The sequence below is a fragment of the Corvus brachyrhynchos genome, unplaced genomic scaffold (assembly GCF_000691975.1).
Source record: "Corvus brachyrhynchos isolate BGI_N302 unplaced genomic scaffold, ASM69197v1 scaffold91, whole genome shotgun sequence".
Taxonomy (NCBI): Eukaryota; Metazoa; Chordata; class Aves; order Passeriformes; family Corvidae; genus Corvus; species Corvus brachyrhynchos.
The window spans coordinates 3,858,574-3,870,707 of NW_008236442.1; the positions used below are offsets into that span (position 1 = coordinate 3,858,574).

Genomic DNA, 12,134 nt, shown 5'->3' on the forward strand with positions numbered 1-12,134 from the left:
ATACATAATACTTTGAAAGCTGTCACATTCAGTACAGTTGTAAACATCACCCTGGGTTACCAAACTGTTATCTTTAGGTTTACTTCTTCGGATAAACCAAAGGATCTTCACACATTTCAACCAGAAGAAAATCAATTCTCCCTCAAACAGTTGCACAGCAGTTTACCACCCGTGTTTAAATGCACAGCCTTGTACTAGCTTGGATCCCAGTTTGGGTCTGTTTGCAAAGTAGCCTCAGTCATCGGCTATGAGTTAGGTCTGGGAGAACACCAGAGTGACTCAGTGTCCTGCCTCATGCTGGCATTCTTCAATCCAAAAGTGCTGCTATGGTTCTAAATGAAGCCTTTTGCTGAATATTCAGATGTATGTACTATATTACAATGCTATTTCTACAGGGTTGTTTTTGTAGACTGATCCTTATGAAATACTGTGTATAAACCTGTTTTTGTAAGTTTGCTGAATTGTTTTAAAAATATTATTGGAGAATCATAATGCTGCAATGGGATTCTCTAGGAGGGTTCCCATTCTAAAGGAATATCATTACTCTTGACAGTGTTCTTTAGGGTGCTGAAAAAAAGCTACTTCGAATGTTACCTAATGAATGAAAAATTTTATAGTTTATTCCTTTGTATGCATTACTTTCTACTTCATGGTACAAACCAAATGCAAAAAGAATAAGGGTTTCCAACTGGAAATTTGATATAATTAATTAATGAACTCAGGCCTCGAATGAAGATGATTTTAAATAGAGCTGTGATTCAGCTTCAGCTACAGAAAGATGTGGTTAAATGGCATCGCCCCTGCATTCAGAAGACTTTAGCTATGATCCTGCAGGGTTATCTGCCTACAGAAATCTGGCCCAAAACAAACCCAAAGGCTTCAGTGGGACTCAACATACTGGCAGGGTCCTGAAAGACTCATAGGGATGGAGAGCAAGCAAGGCTAGATGAAGCTAGGATGGGGGAAAAATGCTTTAACAGCTGTTTTCATGCAGGAGGGCTGTGAATTCAGGTTTTGTGTCCTGAGGAGAGCCTGAAGCTTGGGCACTGGTGGCTTCTGCCCATCAGGTAGTACAGCAAGAGGCAGGTGCTGAGCCTGACAGCTCCATCCAGATGGGGGTTTTGGGTCTGAATGGAGCCATGGTTGAGACACCAGGGAGCCAGATGGTCAAAAAAATGAGGCAGAGCAAACAGAGCAGCTATCATCAGAGCTCAGCAGTGGTTGACCTGGGGATGTGGGTGGAATTCAGGTGCCTACACCCCATCTCAGCTGGCACCATCTCTTTTTGGGATAGCCCCTGAGAGCCTGCCAGCACTGTCAGGTAAAGTCTTTTGCTTCAGGTAGTAGAAGTCTACACCAGAAAACTCCTTGGATGGAGTTGGAGGTTTTTCCATCACAGAGCAGGAACATGTCTTCCATCCTTTCTAATCTGATGTCTGGTAGCCCCAAATGCCATTGCTGTGCTGGGCTCTGTGGAACAGAGAGGAGAGAAGCCCCAGGAGCACCCACCACTGTGCACAGCAACAATTACACTGTTGTTACAGTTAATTTCCTCCTCTCTTTGAACCATCTAAATTCAGCGTGCATTATCCTCCCGCTATTTATGTAAATGTTTAGATTAGGTAATATTTTATTCTACAGTGAATGACACCATAATCCTCCTTATTCTTTTCGTTTATCATAAATATTTAGTTTGTTTTTAGCTTGTGGGACTAAACACAACATCGTTTTCATTACTGTGAAATCTTCCCCTTTTCTTCTCCTGCAAGCATCCCTGGTCCCCTGGCAGTACTCTGCCTCCCAGAACATGCTAATATTGCTTGCATTACTGCAGGATTACCACAATGAAGTATACACTTGGTATTATAATTCATAATGTTGCTTTAAAAGATTAACCACTCCCACAGCTGTGTCTGGTAATTACAGAGCAGACTTTCCAATCCTTTTTTTTTTTTTTTTTTTTTTTTTTTTTTTAACAAAGAACAGCATGCTTAAAATGACTGGCAAGGAGGTAAGTGTTTGGGGTGTGCTTTGTTTTTCAACCTCAGAGGAAGCCAGATGCAAAATGGATAAAGGAATATGAGAGTGAGTTTTAAGCTGAGATACTTCAGTATATTAGTAATTTAACAGATTTATACGAAGGAGATGGCACTGTCGGCCCCTGGAATGTCACAGACTGATGCGATTGGCAATTGCCAGCTCAGATGACTTTCATGAACAACACCAAAATAATTAATAGGCCTTCTGGAGTTTTCCAGGCAAGTGAGTACACTGGTGAAAGAGCAATAGTTAGTTTAGCCTGTCAAGGTTCATTCTTTTTCAAAACTCCAGTCCTCCCTTGATGCCCTCTAATGGTTTTTTGAAACACCAAAATGTTTTTGCATGAACAACATTACCCATTGTGGTTTAGTTAAATGCATTTTGATGTCAGACATACTCCTGATTCAAATATGTCTGTTCCCTACCCCTTCCTGGGGAGGATCTCCAGGGAGGGCAGCCAGATTGGCTTTAATCGGCCAAAGACACAGGATGGGTTCTTAACGCAATAAACTGATCGAGTGTGCAAAGTCACATTAATATGTGGAAACTTGATCAGCTTTTATTAAGGGATCAGGAAATGCTTTAATTGCTGAGTGACAAGAGCATGTGTTTGTTTAATTGCTTGTTTGTGTTTGTTGTAAAGCCTTGGGGGACGTGGTAATTTGTCCCGTTGTTCTTTGAAAATGTGGGTCTGGCACCCAAACCGACAACAAATGACAGACACTGGTCTGGTACCAAGTGTTGTTTCATCAAAGCTGACCACACTTCCAGGTTGGAGAGGATGGCAGCCTTTGGAGCAACAAAGTGGGATTCTCCTTCCAGTCTCTCCTCGCTTGGATTGTCCAGAGCTTCCATGCTGTGAGAAGGTTGGAAGTCTTGTACTTAAATGAGGAGTTAGTCACTGTCTGTAAAATGAAAGTAGCATTTAAAGGCTGCTGCATGGTAGAGCAACATTTAACAGGTTGTTCTGTCTTTCACAGCTGGGGATGTAATGGTTGCGCGATCCTGCATAAAACTCCTAAAAGATCTCAGAGCCTGAGGCAAAGTCCATTGAAGCTGCTGGTGTCTTGTTTGTTGGGCTGGCCTTTGATCAGATGCTAATGCATAGCAATAGCTTTTCTATACCTTTCCTGGATGGGGTTTTAGCATGGAATTGTTTCCATGCTGTAGGACTGCAGCAGTCCTTGGGATAGATCTTTCTTGGCTGGAGCTGGCCACAAGCCTCGATGGTACAATGATGCCTGGCATTCCGTGCTGGGAAGAAGTATTAGGTTTGCTGTGAATTTACGTGAAAAATCCCTGGCTAGTAATTATTCTAAATATAAAGCTTCCTGAGACCCTAATATTTCTTTCCTCTAGATTCTTGCCTTACTTTGGAAGTTAAATTTTCCATGCAGGAGCACCACCTGGAAAAGCTTGCCTTCCTGTTTTCTCTAAACTAGCCATTTTAAATACTTTCTTGATGAAGGAAGATAGAGGGTCACTGATGATGAGGGTTATAACTGGCTTTCCAGATCAGTATCCAGCACCGTAGAATGCATCTACTTCTGTAGAAGGAGCCTAGGAAAAGTCATATCAATATACATTACAGGCTTGTCATAACTCACTCATTTCCTATTTCAAACAGGAGGAAATATACTTGAACATATCTGTTGTATCTGTCAAGACTTCTCATTTGTCAAACTATTAGTGGTCCCTCTGTCAACATAAATAAATCTGTCCATAAATCTTGACAGGTATAATCATTTGTTGCATTTGAAAGGCAAGTCTCTAACATTAGACCCCTTTTGATTCCTAACATGATTATCTTTAAAGAAAGACATTTCAGATGCCTTCTGAATCTGGCCTCTGTCAAATGATTTCTCTGCTCTTGCTGAGTTATCTACTTGTATGAAGTAAGCAAAGGCATAGTTCCTGCTGTCAACTCTCCTGAAGACCACACGAATCACCGGCACCGCAGCAGCGCCGAGGCCTCATCCTGCAAGTGATTATGTCCTGTTTGTCAGAGCAGGCTCCTGATACACTTATTGTTCTTTACAGCTAGGTTTCTCATTCCTATTCTGAGCCATTCTTCTGGCACCAGCTGTCCTTTCTTTACTTTTGGGAAGCTATCGAAGAACATTCTTTGAAGGTATTTGCTGATCTTTTCAGCACCGTTGTTGCTGGCAAAAAATACATACCCATAGAGGAGAATTAGGCCTCCAAAATGGCTGCTAAAATATGGGCTGGCATAACTTGAGATTGAATTCTACAAATCCAACACATGCTTCACAAGCTCCCCCACTGCTCTGAGGCACATTGAGCAGCTCCAGCCTCCCAAGGCTCTCCAGGGAAATAATGAAGTGACCTTTTTTCTGTAGTTGGTGGCCTAACGATAGTAATTTTGCCTGCCTGATGAAGTTAACATCTATCTGGCATTTACCAAGCTGGAATATGAAGTGAGGATCTTTGACCAGAGCTCAGTATCTCAGCAGACAGCTCTGCCACATGACCCAGAAACTGGTCAGTGCACGAGTGCCAAAAGGCAGCCAGTGAGTCCACAAGCTCGCATGGCTTCATAGCATTCCCCGCCACACAGAAAACCTAAAGCACAGGCTTTGCAAATGAAAATGAGTCAGGAGGTTGCTAGGGCTGGGTTTGTGGGAACTGCACAGTAAAGAGTGCATCCCCAGGAGCCAAGGTGGTTGGTATCTGAGCTCCTGCAGTGTCACAGGCGTGCCCAAATTATACAGGCACGGGAAATTAGCTGGTGAATGCTGGAGGAACCCAAGTCTAATGTTTTCCCTTCAGTCTTCTGACAGTGAAGTAAGGAAAGCTCTAGTGTTTTCCATAAAATGTATTTTAAGTTCTACATCTTCCCTCTTTCAAATTTCCACTCCTTCAAATCATCTGTGGCTTGCTACAGGAAGGATTTTTAATTGACAGAATTTCAACTTGTGCTCCAAAGAGACTCATTACTTCACAGATTCTTTAGCTTCCTGGGACCCTGACGTCATGGGGATATTTCTTGCTTTCTTCAGTGGATCCTTACCACTGAAGCTAATTTTTCGATGAGCTGCAGAAGAAGCTTCTGTACCAAAAATTTGCTCCAGACCTTATGATGCTTTGTACAGGATGTCCAGATGCAGGGTGTCAAAATGCACCTGTTAGATAAGGTTTCCATCTGAATCACAGCTCTCGATGCAGTCGCTTATTAAACAGCATTTTTCTTCCATGTCGAGTCACAAGTTAGGACAATATTCCCCTGGAGCAGACAATATGCCAGAACTACAGACATCTAGTTTGCTATACCTGCATGGTAGGCCGGAAGAAACGAAGAGAGTTTGGTCCTTCATTTTAAGGCAGGGAACCTAGAGGCATACTTAGTTACATTTTTGTACTAAATCTGTTTGAATTAAAATACTTAGACATATGTAGTCAAAGAAGACATTTGTCTATAGGCTTGCTGACAAAACTCTTGGTCTGTGAAATTTGCTGAAGTCAGGGAGATAAACACCTTGCTTTTATGAGGCTGCATGATATTGGGCATGTGCTTAAAAAAAGAATATAAGTTCGTCTGGGTTCACACAGACACCCACACATTGGAGGGTCTGCAGGACTCTGCAGCCCCCAAGTGAGAGCTTCTGAGGGGCTGAATTCTGGAGGTGGATGCCTATTGCATCTGTGCCTATCAGTGCTCCCAGCACAACGAGCATCCACGAGCTCCCACCACTGCTGTTTCTGGTTCTCTTTCCCCGGGCCAGGAAAGATGCTGGGCTCTACAGCTTCCTTTTCTGTTGACTGGCAAGATGGTACTTTGTCAGGTAACTGCTGTTGCCACCAACTGCAAAGCTCACTAGAGTATAATGACACCTTCTGAGCTGCTTCTTTTATGCGTTAACCTACTTGGAAACAGAGGCTCATGTGCAAATTCCCGCTGTATTTTGTGAAGGCTGGAACACAAGCCAAATCTGAGCTGAATTTCCCCTTTCCAAGAGCCAGCTGAATCAAAATCCCCTGATGCAGACATCCCCAAATTTTATGGGTGCAAAAGATGTCTTGATCCAAATTTTGCAGTTTGCTCCCATCTCTGCTTAAAACATAAAATGTATGTTTTTAGGGAAAAAGGATATAAACATCTTGTTCATGTTTGAGCTGAGAATGTCTTTTTTCTGTAGGCTGTCAACACAACTTCAAATGCATGCAGCCTGTCCAATCTGACAGACAATTTGCATATTTGTGGAATGCTAATGCCAAGTTACTGTATACATTTGTACATGAAAGCATTAGAAAGTTTGAAGGATTAAAGGTGGAAATGTATCCCCCTCGGCCTCGATTAGAGATCAAGACAGCACATCAATAGATGGCAGACAAATAACTGCTGCTTTGCCGTTTGGAATGTCTTAACCCAAAAATAATAAAATCCAAGCTATTTCCTAGGACATAAATAGCTGAGGGCTTTACACGTGCTAATTGCCAGAGCGTTGTTTTAGCCTTTTGAGAGTGTAATGTGGAGTCTGGCACATCCAGTGTGAGCCCTCTGACACAGCGATTGTCTTTTTGTTCTGCACTAGCTGCGTGCCTGGACCACAGCTAGAGCTCCCAGATCCACCCCAGCCTAAGGCATCCATGTTCATGTCTAGGACTGAGCCTTCCTCAGTTGCTCTCAGGTCCTGGAAAGTTCTTTGAGGCCAGATGGAAGTGTTTGGCCCATGCAGAAGTGACTTGGTTTGCCATGAGAAGGGCGTCAGGAGGAGCAGCAGCAGGTGCTCAGCAGTTTTCCTTAGAAAGATGATTGCTTGGCTGCATGCGTCAAGATATATTTTGGAGCCTGGCTCTAGACCCAGTTATTTGAAAATGGAGACTTGGAGTCTTAAAAACAAGATATGCTAAAGAACGTTTTTTCATGGTTCCTCCTAAGGATCAAAACCTGATACTATTTATTTTACTTGTGCTAAAAAATAACCTCAATAAGATGTTCTGCATTGGCCAATGGATATAATTTAGGACCAGACATTGGCAGCACAGGACAGAGAATGCAGGAGCTAGTCAAATCCTTCCCCCAGTCTTTGATCCAAAACATGAATATTCCTTTGATTCAGAAAGGGTTTGGCCAGCCTTTTTCGCAAACGGTTGCACGTCTCTGCGTTTTCTGGCTGGGGGAAGTGGCAAAGCCTCAGATACCTGGGAACCAAGAGCTGAAAACTCTCCTGGAAACTTCTCATGGTCTAACGAAATTCCCGGGCCAGCTTCCAGGCTGAGCGGATGCAGACAATGAGCCAAAATGAACCACCAAATCTGTCGAGATTCAGCCGTCATTTACGAAAGAGGACTGGGATTTTCAAGGGAGTTTGTAGGAGCTGAACACCCAAATCTCTTTAAATCCCAGTGGTACTTATGTTCCTCTCTTTCTTTTACTCCACTGAAAAGCCTTGTCTATTTATTTGAAATGTTTTGAAGACCTCAGGCAGCACTTTCATTATAGACAAACCTCTCCACCAAAATTAGAAAATCACAAAGTTTTTGCTGCAGTCTCTGAAAATCTGTGATTTAACACACCTACCCAAAAAGCCCCAGGCTATACCAAAACTCTTGACCAGAGATAGCTCTGTGCTGTCACAAGACAGATCTATCTTTAGGTACCCCAGTTTGAAAACTTCACCCTTAATGCGTTCAGAAAAAGTACGTTGTTGTTTTAAAGTACATTACTCAAATGCTGAGATGCCTTCCTACTGGGAGCAGCGTTACAAAGCCGAGCTCTGCCTGGATGCCTATCCAGCATGGATCTGACAATTCACATGTAGGAAAAGGCCTCTCATGCATTCATAGTTTAGATGACCTCCATATATTTGTTTAAAAAATAATTAGGCTTGCTTAGCTTTTGTACTGTTGCATTTTCCTTTTTTTTTTTTAAAGTAGCTTTTCCTGTAGCACTCCCAGGCCAGTACAATGCTGGCTTTTAAAAGTGATTTGTCTGTTACCAGGCCGTTTTAAACTTTTACTTCCTAAGTCCTTGCAAACCAGCAATACAAGGAGACTAAAAAAAAAATCTCCTGGGGATTGTTTTTATAGTAACAGTGAAAGCTTAAAATGTTGCAGCGGCAGCCAAATTATTTTTCTTTTAGTGGAAACAATACCAACAACTGGAGTCTATGCACAAAATGGATTAAAGCTACCCATAAAAATGACTAACAAATGAGTGCTACATTTCTTTTTATCATTTACTCTTTATAAAAAGTGACAGTTTGAAGGCTACTAATCTGGCAAGTTATTTCCCCTCTATAGTCATGGTTGTTCAGTAATTAGAGGATATATAAAACATGGACATACACATTCTGGTGCAGTCCAACATTTTTGTGTGGTTTAAGATAAAGTCCACTTCCTTTCTTTCCCACTAATGGAAAGCAAGGTAGACATATCCAAAATTTAACTGCAGGTCAAATTTTGTTTTCAGGCAAAACTTTCAAGAACAGTCTCATGACAAAAGTCCAAGTGCTGTTTGCACTCCTAAATTGTTCAGAATGAGGATGTCCAAAGAAATCTAGTAACCTCAGGGCATACAGGAGTGTTTTCTCCCATGACTAAACAAATGACTTCTTGAGCACAGTTGAAATAAAACATTTAAAATATTATTAATTACTAATGCTAATTGCTGAGAATTTTTTTTAAGTCATATGTGCTCTCCTTAGATAAGGAATTACTTTTAAAAATCTATTACTAAACATGGTATTTGGTATCTAAGCCCTCCATCACTCTTGAAAATGGGACTTATATTTTTAACTCACTTAGGTGGGTTTTGAAAACTTTGCCTGCTATTTATTCACGTATTTTCTGGCAGCGGCCCTTTCTATACCTGTTAGTAGTAAAAAATATATTGCTTCCTCTGAAAGCAAAGAGCTAAAAATAAAACAGGAGTCGGTTTAGTCAACACGAAGGCAAACTAGAAAACCATTAGTTGAAGAAACTGAAATAAGAGAACTCAGAGGCCGGGCTGAAGAGCAGGGAAATGCTTCAAATGGGACATGGAACAGTTGCTGGTCTAATTCTGTGTCTGTGGCTGTCGTGGTTGGATTCCAAGAGGCCGGTGCATGGACGCTTTTTGGGGCACATGGAATGGTGAGGCAGATCCTTAGCACGTTTCTGGATGCTGGGCTCATGGCACATGGTCCTCTGTTATGTGTGTGATGCAGGACCAGTTACTCCAGTAATTACTGGTTTACCTGCCCAAATGAGATGCTGAAGGCAAGGCCAACATTTGATACGGGGTGTGTGGCTCTACTCTAAACTTGACCATTTGTCCTTCCGATTCAGATTGAGAGTGCTTGTCTGCTGCATGTCAATCTAATAATTAATAGCTTAATACATTACTAATACATTAGTGGTATACTATATATAATAGTATGATAATACATATATTATTGTAGAATAAAATAACATACAATGCTAATACATTGATAATATATTAATATAAAAATAGTGATGTTGTAGCTGTATATTTAGAGTCTATCAAGTCCTAGAGAAAATGAAAAATGAAAATAGGCTGAAACCTCCCCAAAGCCTGCATTAGCTAATAATTACCTATTAATTTACTTTAATACTGGCAATGAGAGGTAGACCAAAAGCCCTGGTCCATGAGATTGAGATTAAGCCAATAACATTCAAAAACAGAAAACATTCTTAAGTTCTTTTCAAAATGGTCACCATTACTGTAAGAAACTCCGTTCCAGTGTATATAAAACATAGTGGAATAATAACATCTCATTTGATTATACAAAGTAGTTTTTTCCTCAGTGTTTTAGTTCTCAAAATTCCCAGAATACACCACATGGAAACTGTTCACTTGAGAAATTAAGTACCGTATGTGATAAGACAGTCATGTGAAATTTTTAAGCTGTCATTAAAAATGATTATAATTAGGACAAACTATATGAAAATGCTCTAAAATTGAGACCCTGGTGAATTAAAAATTAAGGGGTATATTATGTATTATCATGTTGAAGGGCAGGGATTTACGCGTGTAACTCCCATTAACACTAATGCGAGTTGCATTCCCAAATCCCCACGCCTGGCGATGAGCATCCGCCCCCACGTTTGTTGTCGGTGAACAACCTCGGCTTTTGCAGTACTCCAACACAATTCCTCTGCCTGCTGAGAATAAGTGGAATGGCAAACCAGGAGTTTAAACTGTTTTCCCTCGCAAATCTAGGCCCCCAGATAGAGCCAAATGTAATCCATCTAAACAGGAGCCGCGCTCCCATGAGTAAGATTTACTTACAAAAAGTAACTGTCACAGAGTCTACTCTTCCCTACAACTCTTCCTGTGCTTTCCCCCACGCTTAATGACTGAGGGTTGGGCTGCAATAATTTTATTTTGTCTCCTCTAAATGCAGGAAACCAATTGCTGGTGATGGGCTTGTAAAAGCGCTTCAGCTGGCAGCCTCCAAAAGGAGGTGTATCCATGGCAGCTTGGAACTCCCGTGTGACGAGTGAGTGTGTGCTCTAAGGACACAAGTGGAACATATCTCTTACCCTGGCAGGGCCATAGGACTGTTCAGAGCACTGAATAGGGGTGTATCCAGCGGCTGTGCTGGTCTTTGGGTCATACTCAGGTGAGGGATGAGCTGCTGGGGTTTGGGCTGCAAAGTGTTGCCAGTTCACTCAACTCTCTGGTGCTTTCCTCGTACCCCAACATCAGCAATTATGTGAGTTTGCATTCTTGGTTTTTGTTGGAAAAATTGTAGTCCTCATTCTTAAGAGAAAAACTTTCATTATTGTATCTTAAAAGTTGATTTTAAATTTCTTTTAATATAGAAGTACATAATTTTCACGTGCATGGTTGTGGAGTCTGTCTCGTTGCTCTCATCGTTGCATCTGCACTTTTTACACCCCTGGATTTGGAAATGCTGACACTACTAAGGTAAGACAGTTCTTGTTGCTTGGGGTTTGCTGAGAGTCTACTAACAGCACTCAACAAAAATGTCCTGTCCTACTGATTTTACAAAGGCACCCGCATTACTTCTCTTAAAAATACATTAAGAAAATGGTCATATTGCCACACTACAGCTTTCAGCAAAGAAAATCCCACAGAACCACAGCTCATACCTCATACCTTTCTATGGCATTGCAAAATTGCCATTATGCTAACACACTACATTCTTAACATCTTTTCCCTGGGGCAAAATAAATAAATCTATATAAAGTAGATACATGTAGAGGCAGTACATCTCCTATTTTATTAATTAGCACCTGAGAAAAACATTTTGCCAAGCTAGAAAAAGCACTGATGAATTTTCAAGGAAAGTAATGAATTCCAGGTTTGTTTCTTTATTGGTACCTGTGGATTCTGCTGTATTGCTTGTTAACAGATGCAAGTGGGCAATATAACTATTACATCAGGCAATATTCTAGAAACCCAGGAGGTTTCTAAGCAACAGCCCAGCACTGATTCTTCCCAGCTATTCTCTAGGATTCCCTCAGACACAGTAAGTGAAGAGAAGTTGGACAATATAGTCTAATTTCGAGAAAGGAATAAAGCATGAAACTGGTGATTTTCAAAATCATATTTTTGCAGATTTCTTACCAAATCAAAAGAGCTGAAATTGAAAACTGTCAAAAACATTTCAGCTCAAGAGCTGCATAAACTTTTCTATTGTTCAGGCAGCTAAACAGACACAGCTATTTTGCTTCATACTTGCCCACAAAAATAATGAAAATAAAGATCATAATAATAGAGCCTCTTCAGCTTATTGGACTGAAACTGGATTTTGTGGTGTTTCCTTTTGCAGACTCACTCATCAGTTCAGCCTGAAAGTAAAACATTTTTTTGTCTTTTTTGTATGAATTATATGGTCAGTCAACTCTGGCTCCTGATGGAAAAAATCATCATAAATCATTGTGTTTAAGCCATACAGACTGTGTGTGTGTGAGCACACATAATTTTGTGTGTACACAGATGGAAAGGTGCATTTCAAAGCAATGTCACTCTCAGATGTCACTGGCTGATACAGTTTCTTAGCCTACATGTTGTATATTGCAAAGATGACATCTGCTTTATATATAACTGGGGATTCAATGAAGCAGCAAAGCTGGGATCTTTTTTATTATCCATAACTTTC

The 12,134-nt window shown here is 41.0% G+C and overlaps 1 long non-coding RNA gene across 1 annotated transcript in view; it reads left to right on the forward strand.

The window, feature by feature from the left end:
- The window catches only part of LOC108449872, a 21,126-nt gene that overhangs the window by 6,516 nt on the left and 2,476 nt on the right, over window positions 1-12,134 (forward strand). Inside the window, exon 2 of the long non-coding RNA XR_001866161.1 lies at window positions 10,831-10,936. This is a non-coding gene — a long non-coding RNA (uncharacterized LOC108449872). The remainder of the gene's footprint in view (window positions 1-10,830; window positions 10,937-12,134) is intronic.